We start from the raw sequence: 11,002 nt of genomic DNA, 5'->3' as shown, positions 1-11,002 counted from the left end.
ATTTTCTGAGAACTGTTTGAAATGTACTGTGCGAGAGATTTATATATGTTGAATTCACATTGTACTTGGCTATTGATAATACAAATTCTAAAAAAAAGAAAACAAAACTGAATTTTGCTGTTAGGTCTTTAGGATACAATTATGCTCTAAGGTATTTACTTTAAAATATTAAAAATATGTTTTGGGGCTAGGGGTGTGACTCAGTGGCCTAGTGATTACCTAGCATACATGAGACCCTGGTTTTAGTCCCTGGCACCCTCCTCCCCTGGTCTCCACACACAGATTTTTGGTGTGGTGAGTTTGTGGAAAATTCCAAGAGACTTCTTCAAAGTTTCTTCCCAGGCAACTTTAATAACAGGAAGTGTGGAATCATTCAGCGACTGCCAGTTTGAGTAGCTTTTATACAGAGCTGGGTAAAAGTGTTTTTTCGGGGGAGGTAAGGGGATAGGTGACAAACTCCATGCTCAGTGAATTTTAATTACTTGACTTTCCAAAATTGTGTAGATTTCATTTTATACCGCTTTATCTTCCATTCAACCAGTAATATGTGAACTAATATGTGTTAAGTCATTTAGAATCTTAAAGACTTAACAAAGCACTTTATCTGTCTTTTCATATGTTGCTCCTTTGTACAATTCAGGGCCAACATTTATGTTTTTAACCAAGTGTTTAAGATCATTGAGAGCATTTCTTCAAAATGTCCAAACTGGTCAGGCACGGTGATACATGCCTGTAAACACAAGGACTCAGGTGGCTGAGGCGGGAGGATCACTAATTTGAAGCCAGCCTTAGCAACTTGGTGAGACTGTATCAAAATAAAAATATAGAAAGGGCTGATTATGTAGTTCAGTGGTAGAGTACCCCTGGGTTCAATCCTTAGTATCAAAAAAAAAAAAAAAAAGTCCTGAACCATTAATTTTCAAATTTTCAAATTCCAGCCTCTCTCTGAGGTTTTGGGATATGACATATGCTAGTGATTTGTAATGGTTGCTGTTAATTCTCAGTGACTGGGGAGCACCCTGGACCTGGCTATGGAGCCCATTCAGAAAGTAGGGTGGGAAGAGGCCTTAGTGGAGCAGGTGACCCATGCTGTGTCAATTCCAGGCTGTGGGTCCTGGGTAGGTGAGTCTGGGACAACCCCAGGGTCAGGTTCCTCATTGCAAAGCTGGGTGAGAGAGCCTGCCTCATAAGATTGTGAAAGCACTTTGTGGAGGACTACAAACACAAAGTGGTATCACCTCTGCCAAAGTTAAGCTTTCCCATAGAATTCCCAACTCTGAGATGTGTTTGGGGCTGTCTGAATGTCTGCATAGGACTGGGTTAGTCTTGTAGTCTGGCTAACCACAGTTGCAACTGTTTTTCCTAAAGTCTCGAATATAAAAGTGACACATGCTTATTATAAAAATGAATGTATGATGGGGCATGGGAAATACAGAAAGGTGCAAAGAAGGAAATGAAAGCAACCATATATGAATAGGTGTGTATATGTGATTGTGTTTATGTTTGCATATGTGTACATGTATATATAAATATAAATATTTATAAATATGGAATCACATTATACAGAGTGTTCTGTATCTTGCATTTTTAACAATATTTTGTGGAGGGTTTTCTATGTCAATATGTAGACACATCTGCATTGCCATTTTTAATGACAGTCCCACTATTAAATTTAGGATTACTTTTAGAAAGAATTTAAATGATCCTCAAATAGGGGAAATAGGTAGCTGGTTTATGATTATAAAAAACAAACTAAAAGTCAATTACGGTTCAGTATTTTTCACTGTCAACAGTGTCTTGACTAAAATTCTGTTATGATTCAAACTTTGGATCTTGAGAACTCACTTGTTTAGCACTTGGTATGTGGTAGGGACCTTGCTTGTGTCACTTGTCAGTTAATTTAGTCACCTTAACAACCCAGGGAGGTGTCCTCAGTCCCCCTATAGTGTACATGAAAGTTGAGCTAGCCTGAAGGACTTGATTCTTTGCTCTCCCATTGGGACTTTGAGGTATCATTTAATATCCTGGGTAAAATGGGTTTTGAATATGTTTTAGTATTGGAGAGCTTCTAATTTATGGTGGATGGAAAGTTGGCTTTCATGGGGCACTTTATTCACAAAAGATACGTAGCTGCTATGTTATAAATAACACCTTTAAATTTGTTATTTACGATTAGTGCATTTGTTTGAATTTTATATTTCTTATACAATGTAGAGTACATTCTGTACAATTGAGAATTGAAGCCTGACTTTAAGTAAGCCGTGTCTTTGATTTGTATGTGTTTTAGACAGTACGTTTCCTCCCACCTCCTTGTTTATTAGAAGATCTCTCTGTGCTGTGAACAGGGCTAAACCTGGAGTTTCCTAAGCAATTAGTTGTGAAAAGGGGAGGGGCAGAGAGGAGGGTACCTGTCCACCCTCTTGCCCCTCCTTATCTCTCCTCCACCTTCACTGAGGAGTGGGAGTGATTGGAAGTTACTAGGGATTTGTCCCAGGTATGTAGAGAATTCCCCTTTCTATCCAGAAACAACTGCCTAAACGTCCTTACTCATGACCCTATTGACCTTTGGCCAAGCTTGGCTGCTGTTTTTTGTTTGTTTGTTTTTGTTTTGTTTTAATCTTGTGGTGCTGAGGTTGGAACCCAGGGCCTCACACATGCTGGCAAGCGCTTTGCTACTGAGCTACACCCAGTCCTAAGCTGCTGATTTCGTTTTTGTATCCCATAAGTGGTAGAGTCTCATTCTTTGGTATCAAGCTATTGTGTGAACACACAGATGAGTTCGAACTGGATCTATCTTGCAGGAACGGGGTTGGTGTGAGAGGCATTGAACTGATAAAGGCCACATGGTTGTTAGGTTGTGGACTTACCGATTTTATTAATTAATTTTTTTGTGGTGTTAAGGATCAGACCCAGGATCCTGAGCATGCGAGGCACTTGCTCTACCACCCATCCCTTAGCATTTATGGAAAGCAGGTTACAGAATTTTGCCTTAGATGAGTGGTGTTTGGGCTGGGTTTTATTTTTTCCTAGACAAAATCAAGATGACCCAGCAGGCGTATATATACTCCTCTAAAATAAAGAGGGGAAAATAGGTGAAATGGGGTGATGTAGTAACTTAAAGAAGTGACTTTCCATCACTGTGGAATCTCCAGCAGCACCAGGAGAAATTAATTTGCTTTCCTAGAGATCATGTTGATCAGATTCTTTAGCCTTCCCTAAAAGCAGTATCTGCTGGATGTAAACATCTGTAACATGGCACAGGAAGGTGTCTTTGTCCTTTTTTGGACAAATAGGGCCATATTTACGCTGTGCTACAGCTTTCTCCTTCCTCTATCTAGGACGCCTTTCTTGGGCCCTCCCCTTTTAGCGTTCTGTTGGATGGACTCTCTGTGGCAGGCTCCCTGTGCAAGACTGTTGAGCTCATTTCCACTTTTTCACCATTCGAGTAGCAATAAGCATTCTCATAATATCTAAGTTTTAATCTATTTGACGGAATTCCCAGAATTGTAAAGGAAATGACAAAGGTACTGAGCATTTACCATTGATAGATTGTGCCTAATTGCTCTCCAAAAAGGTGCAAATTATTTTCCCTGCACTCTTGCTTACTGTGTCATCAAACTTTTAGTTTTTTATTAGTAAAAAATAATATATTATTTAAATGCATATCTTATTTACGTTTAAAAAAGGGTTTATTGGCCAATTGCACTTCTTTTGGGGGGATTATTTTAGTAGCAAGTTCCCAGCCACCATGCCTACATAGAGTAGTGTTACAAACAATAGACTTATAGGTAAGTCTCTTAAAGAAATATATTTGCTTTATGTGTAGCTGGTCATACCTATATTCCAGTCAGAAACCACTGCATTCCTTAGCAATTATATTATACTTTTTTGTGAAGCAAAAGAGAATCCCAAATCCATTCACTTCTGCTTATATAGTATGAATAGCTGAACTAATGTCTTTGATGTTGACATTTCTTCTAACCAAAGGTGATATTTCACATATCCAGTACAGGTCTCTTATATCATGCTTTTATCATAATCCTGAGAAATGACATAAGGAAATTAGGATTTTATGGTTCTGAATTAGATTACTTCATTCAAACATTAAAAATAAATTCCAAGACATTTACAACCGTTTGCTAGTGACAAGCCTGTCATTTAAAACTTCATAATTTGGGAGAGGCAAATAGTCTCTGATTATAGAGTGCTATCAGAGAAGATTCCAGAGCAGAAAAGTGTGGTTGATTGATAAGTTTGATGGAATAGGCATTACAGTAGACATCAGTTAAAAGCAACGGTGTTGGGGGCTGGGGTTGTGGCTCAGTGGCTGAGCGCTTGCCTAGCACCTGTGAGGCACTGGGTGAGGCACCACATATAAATAAATGAATAGAATAAAAGTACCTTGCAACACCTCCCCCACCCCCAGCGAAGTCTAAAACATTCATATCATTAAAAAAAATAAAAGCACAACGGTGTTTTCTGAACTAGTTGATATAAAGCTGTGTGGCAGGAGATTGGGAGTGTGTTTTCTGAGATAATGTGAAGTGCTCCTTGGAGAGAATACATTGTCTTACAAATTGTGAATTTTTGGATTGTGTTGTATGTTGAAACAACATGTTGTATGCCGGTATGTATTGGGGTGTGTTAATTTCATCTATCCTTTATTTTACTCACTTTGTGTTTCCAAGTATCAGATTCGCTGTTTCCAGTTTCCTAGTTAGGGTTAATACTTTCTCTTTCTGTGGTTCAGAGAAAAACAGGCACTGAATAGTCGTTTGTGTAGAATTTCCCAGAAGGTGCGATCTGCTCTCAGGAGACTGGGTTGCGTGTACAGTGGGCACATAGTAGGTCCTCCTCTATGTCTGAATGAATGCCTGAGGTTTTGAAATAGACAGAATTTAAATAATTACTATTGGAAGCTTTCTCTGAACCTTTGGAAACAATGTTAAAGGATTCAGAGGAGTGGTTGGAGTGGGAGTTGGGGAAATATATATACTAATTTTAGTGATTAGTTCCTTATCAGTAAAATGAAGAAAATACTAAGGGCCTTACAAATGTCCCTGGGCCATGTTTGAAGATCACATGGGCATATGTGTTCTTATGGTCATTCATTACCAGACGCATATGCTCTTAGCCTTTTAAGTCCCTTTAGTGCTGGCTATAAAAGTGCAACTGTGGGGCAGACAGCATTAATATTCCCACTCTGTACATCAGGGAACAGGCTTGGATTTGCTGAGAGCTAGACTTCATACCCAAGACTGTCAGACACATCATTGGGAAATTCATAATGAGTAGGAAAGAAGATATTTAAACAGATAAATGTGAAAGTGTTCTTTAGAGTATAAGATAACATCCAATTGTGTCATCAATCCATCATCTTTATCATAATTATTAATATTCTTGCTTAAATCAGTATGATTGATCAAAAACATTTTCTTTCTTGCCTTAGACAAATGGAAAAATCACATTTATTTTCTGGTTATAAAATTAAGACTTTTTTTAAAATCTAAAATTTTAGAATTGGAAAGCATATACATTTTTTTTTAAATCATTATTTTGTAACTCAGATAATCTTACTTTTTCGTATGAACACACAAATACGTATACCTATATCCTTGATTACATAGAGGTTTAACATGGATTCTTCCTCAGAGGGGATTTAAGAGACTGACACCCACCCATCCTGATGCCTGGGTGGTTTGGGCAGGAACCGATTCCCTTCTCTCCCCTGTCGCCCCACTCCCCTGGAGCCAGGGCCTTGTTCATGCCAAGCATGTGCTCTGCTCCAGCACCAAGCCACACTCCCCTTCTGGGTGAGATCTTTTCTTGAGTCAGGCAGCCTTCTTACCCTTCTTGCCCTTGAGTTGGTAACATCCAGGGAATTCTGAGGTAAGGCCGAGCAAGTGCATCCAGGATGCTGGATGTGGCCCAGGAACCACTGTTCCTGCTGCTCGTGTCCTGCCTTCTTCTCTAAGTGTGCTTTCCTCCCATGTGTTTGCAGTTGGGAACACTGAGGGAAGCACATGAATTGCTCTAGTTTTTCTGAGGAGACAGATACTTAGGGGTGAAGCCCTGACTCAGGCTTAGTAGCTCAGCTGGCCATGTTAACCCTCTTCTTGCCCGCAGGTGGGATATAGCTGTTTTCCTTTGTTTTTCTTTTCTGCATTATGGTCACTTGCTGTAATTAATATAGGTGATTAAAAAGTTGACCTTAGAAGTTGTTTTAAGAAAATACAGAACCTGTTGGACTTTTGAACTAGATTTCAACCCCAGCTGAATTACTTAAATTGATTTGTGGACTTTGATAAACCTTCGAAGTTATTTAAACAGTAAAAAAAAAAAACAAATATTCCCACTACTAGAATTATCCTGAGCATCAGGAATATAAAATGCCATCCGTCTTCATAAAATAACACCCAGAATCATTCCTCATTTGTTGTTACTGTGTGTATACACATACATATATATGTGTATATGTATATATGTATACATATGTACACAGATATACACAGACACACACACACACACACACATACACATACACATATATGAATCAGGACTCTTTTGTGCTTTGAATTCCCTGAAAGTTCAGAGTATGGAGTATATAGAGGATGGAGGTTATACCTTGAAAAACTTGGATACTTAAAATGCTATTGCTGCATAGATTGTTAAGGGCATTACACATCCTTCACAGTGAAAGAAGTCTCAAAGAGAAGTAGGTGCATGGTATCCTGTTGAGGATCGTGGGGATCCAGGTGTAACTTAAGAGATTGTAGAAGTGACTAGTTGTTATATTATGAAATATGCATTTGATCTTCCTCCCTTTTCCTAAATTCCTTGGAATCTTCAAAGCAATGTGTCTTTGTATGCTAATGAATTGACTGATACCAGCCACCAAGTAGCTTCAGGATGGTGGCTGGTCACAGTAAAGACCAAAGCCAGAAGATAGAGTCGGAACTTTCAGCCCCACTCCCCAACCTCTGGGGAGGGGAGAGGGAATAAAAGTTACATTGGTCATCAATGACCAGTGATTTAATCAGTCATGCCTGTATAACAGAGCTTTCATAAAATCCCAAAAGGACGGATTTGGTCAGCTTCCAGATTACTGAACATGTGAAGGTTCCTGGAGGTGGCTCACCCAGGAAGGGCATGGAACCTGTGAAATCTGACTGCCATCTCCAGTTAGATGGTATCGGAACTGAGTATTAGAGAAAACCCAGTTGGTGTCCACCGTACAATTAATTGCTTGCTTGTTGTGGGGGAATCCCCACTGTGTGTGTGTGTGTGTGTGTGTGTGTGTGTGTGTGTGTACTACAGGTGGAACCCAGAGCCTCACATGTGCTTGGCAGGTGCTCTGTCGCTGAGCTACACATCTTCTGAGGTCACAGGAATCTTCTATGTTGGTTGTTGTATGAGAACAGGGGAAAAGCTTTTTCCTACAGATTGATGTTCCTTCAGTTGTTCCCTTCCTAGTATTCTTTGATTTGTGATCACAGCCACCTTCCAACAGACATATTGTTTCTGCTTTGAAACCTTTCATCAAAACATGCCACAGTTTCTAATTTCTTTAACCAGATGGTCTGTCTGGAAATCTCATTTTCCTTTCCACCTCTATCTCAGTGAATTGACGGTTAATATTTTTTTAACCTATCTTTTCCTTTAAAAGTCCCAGCACTCTCAGCGAATCCATGTGATTGGGGTGCCCAGGAATATAGCAAAGAATCATCATTTTTGGATTCCATGTCTTAGCCTCCTGTTCCTTCTAATTTTGATGGCCATCATATGAATAGTTTATTAAAAATTCAAGTACTTGCAAAAGTTTTTTCCCCAACCTGGTATTGGGTATGCAGAAAAAGTCCCAAATGTTGATAGGGAATGTGGAATTGGGTGGGAATGGGAGAAAACCAGGGCTTTTGCAAGGCTTGCGACTCTGACCTGCTGTCCAACGGCATGATTATTTGATGAGCCCTTAAATCTAAACGTTTGTTAGTTTTACATAAAAAACAGGAGGATTTTTCTTCTTTCCCAAAGATTGTATTAATTGAAGAACTGAATTAAAAGCATACACACACCATGTGCCTACACTTTAGAGATTGTTCCCGAACCAACAGGTATTTAAGTGTTTCACAAAGACATGTTATTTGCAAGTCTTGTCTTGTCTTCTATGACTGCATGTCCTTAGAAACCTGCTTTTCTAGAAAGGGGTGCCTCTGAGTATTGTTTGTCACAATCAAATAGCTTCCAAACTTCTGCATGTCTTTTGGCAGGGGCATAAGTACAACAATCCAGAGATTAAGACCAGCATCGTGGCTTGGATTTGGTAAACTGTAGCTAGAGCTAGGAACAAGACATAAGTTGGGTATTAAGTCATTAAGGATTTGTTTTTCCAACAGACTAGATGGTTCAGGGTGATGTATTATTAAAAGGAGGCAGTTTCTACTAAGAAGACACTGTATGAAAGTGAATGTCCTTAAATATATTCTTAGTTTTTCCTTCATCCTTTAAGTTAAATCAGAATTTAAATAGTGCCAACTATAAGCAAGTCTCTGTTCTGGATCTCCTTTGTGTTCATGATACTTTAATTTTTAAATTAATTATATTTTAGAATTTGGTAATGTATGTACATTGTACACTAATTCGTACAGTGTACATGACTTTTTCTTCCTTGTATCCCAGCTACCTGATTCCTTTAGCCACCCAGTCCTCATGCATTCACCCAGAGATGATCCATTTGCATAATAGTTTCTTGTGTCACACAGTGCTGGCTTTCTGTGATAAACTTGTGGTAGCCCTCTCAATGAACTACACCTACTCGCATTCAAGCCCTAAGTAAGTCCCTTCCACATTGACTATGCATCTGGCTTCCTTCCATTCATAATAATCTCCTTACCAAGTATGTGAGTGGCTTTGGCTAATAGGAATTTTGATAAGTGCTTGCACATTAAGACTTGTTCTCTGAGAATGCTTGCCATTGTGACACTTGCTCTTAGAACTCAGGAGCCACCAACTGTGAGATTCCCCACCTCATTATAAGGAGAAGAAAACAAGTCCTGCCACCACCCTCAACTGAACCTCCAATTGGTAGCCAACATCAGTTTTGCAGCCTTGTAATGAATGAACCACCATCCAGATGACGGTGACCCTATTCAGGTCCCCCTCCCTTAAATGATGCTGTTGGAGCAGAAATAAGCTTTTCCCACTGAGCCCTGTCCAAGTTGAAAACTGAGTTGTCATTGTAAGCGACTAAATTTGGTTTGTCATGTAACAGAAGATAACTGAAACATGTACTCTCTGTTCTGCACCTTGCTTTTTTCCTGAACAAGTTATGCTCAAAGCTCCTCATTCATTTTAAGAAATGGGTAGTATTTCATCATATGGCTGTATAATAATTTAACTAAACAGACTCTTGTTGATGGAAATTTGTTGTTTCTAATCTTTTATAGCATTTAAATCTTTGTTCTACATTTTCATTTTCACATAAATATAATTATTGGAAACATTCTCAGAAATAGAGTAGCAGAGTCAAAAGGATGTGAATTTATTTTGATAGGTATCACCAGAGCCCCGTGTGGTGCACACCTGTAATTCCAGCTACTGGGGAGGCAGAGGCAGGAGGATCATAGATTCAAGGCTGGCCTGGGCAACTGAGCAAGACCCTGTCTCAAGATAAAAAGGAAAAAGGTCCGGGGATATAGTGCAGTGGCAAAGCACCCTGAGTTTAATCCCCAGTACCCAAAAACAAAAAAAAAAAAAAGGGGGCGGGGGGAGAAAAAGGTGTCGCCAGACTGTCCTCCAGGGAAGTCCCACTTCTGCTGGGGATGTGGGAAGGGGCCTGCTCTGGAGCACAGAGATGGGGCCAGCCTGGCTGGTGAGCACTGTGCTGCGGTGAGTGTGGAATGTCACGTTTTTCCTCTGACATTTTGTTCATATGTTTAAAAGTCATTTGCATCTCATTTTTTATCATTTGATTTTTTTTTTTTTTGATGAACTAATTTATTTTTTCTATTGGATTGTTGGCCTTTTTCCTCTTTAGAGGAACTTCACTGTTTTAAAGAAATTAGCTCTTGGGCCTGAGAGTGTAGCTCAATGATAGAGCACTTGCCTAGCACGTGCTAGGCCCTGGGTTTGACCCCTCGCACCACAAAAAATGAAGATGAAAAGTGAGAAGGAAATTAGCTCTGAATATATGCGATGTAAAGCAAGTCTTTTTGCCTTCCATTTCCTTATTTATCTTTTTAGTGGGTTTGAGTAATTTTTTCCCTTTTTATAGTTAATCAGTCTTTTATAATTTCTGAATCTTTTTGTTTTTGATTTTATTTTGTTGGTCATATTTAGGCTTTCTCTACTCAAGGAGTATTACAGATATTTTCCTCTATTTTGTTCTAGCTACTTTTTCCCCATTGCTAGAAATGGAACCCAGGGCTTCATGCTTGCTAGGCAAGCACTCTTTCACTGAGCTATATCCCTAGGACCTCCTGTAGTATTTTTATTATTTCATTTTTTGTATTTCAGTCTTTGATTTACCCAAAATGTCTTTTGACATATAGGTTCCAAATTTTTTTTCCAAATAGATTTCTGAGATGCCTAGCCAGCTAACCATGAAATAATAGTTATTCCATGTCATCTTTGTCACTATCCCATAACCAGACCACAGATAATTTCAGTGTATCTGTTGAATTTAGCACACTCTTGAATTGCTGCCCCATAAATTATTTAATTATTCCATTTTTCTCTGCTTAAAAAATGTTGCAGTGATTATTAAAAAAAAAAAACTTTTTTAGATAAATTCCAACCTGGCTTATGAATCCTTTTGTGGATCTACAAATGAACATTTATAGTCTCCATTTTAAAAGTTATTTAAACCTTATCATGTTACACTGCTCAAAAGGCAGTTGATAAGATCTGCACTTTATGTGCAGAGATGTGGAGATCAATCCCTGTGATTGAGATTCATCTGAGGTTAAATAGGATTGTGTACGCTTTTTTTAATCACATGTCATAT

At 38.9% G+C, this 11,002-nt stretch overlaps 1 protein-coding gene across 6 annotated transcripts in view; it reads left to right on the top strand.

The window, feature by feature from the left end:
- Positions 1-11,002, top strand: part of ATP7B (ATPase copper transporting beta) — a 68,639-nt gene that overhangs the window by 20,027 nt on the left and 37,610 nt on the right. The window lies entirely within an intron of this gene.

The sequence above is a fragment of the Sciurus vulgaris genome, assembly GCF_902686455.1.
Source record: "Sciurus vulgaris genome assembly, chromosome: 4".
Lineage (NCBI taxonomy): Eukaryota > Metazoa > Chordata > Mammalia > Rodentia > Sciuridae > Sciurus > Sciurus vulgaris.
Note: the sequence above shows the minus strand (reverse complement) of the source record. Positions and strands in the feature narration are given on the sequence as shown.